The sequence below is a fragment of the Mycetomoellerius zeteki genome, unplaced genomic scaffold, assembly GCF_001594055.1.
Source record: "Mycetomoellerius zeteki isolate Tzet28-1 unplaced genomic scaffold, Tzet1.0 scaffold732, whole genome shotgun sequence".
Classification (NCBI taxonomy): domain Eukaryota; kingdom Metazoa; phylum Arthropoda; class Insecta; order Hymenoptera; family Formicidae; genus Mycetomoellerius; species Mycetomoellerius zeteki.
In genome coordinates, this window is record NW_017257756.1 from 6,173 (window position 1) to 6,387 (window position 215).

Here is a 215-nt window from a genome sequence, read left to right on the forward strand (position 1 = left end):
ATGAGGATCCGTGCCAAACGCAAGAAGAGCTTGTTTCAGTATTAGAAGTTACCCGCCAAGCCATTTCCAAGCGATTGCATGCGTTGGGAATAATTTAGAAGCAAGGAGCAAATTCAGAGGCACCAAAAAGTGATTCTACAGCATGACAACGCTCGGCCTCACGTTGCAAAACCCGTTAAAACCTATCTGCAAACGCTGAAATGGGAAGTCCTACC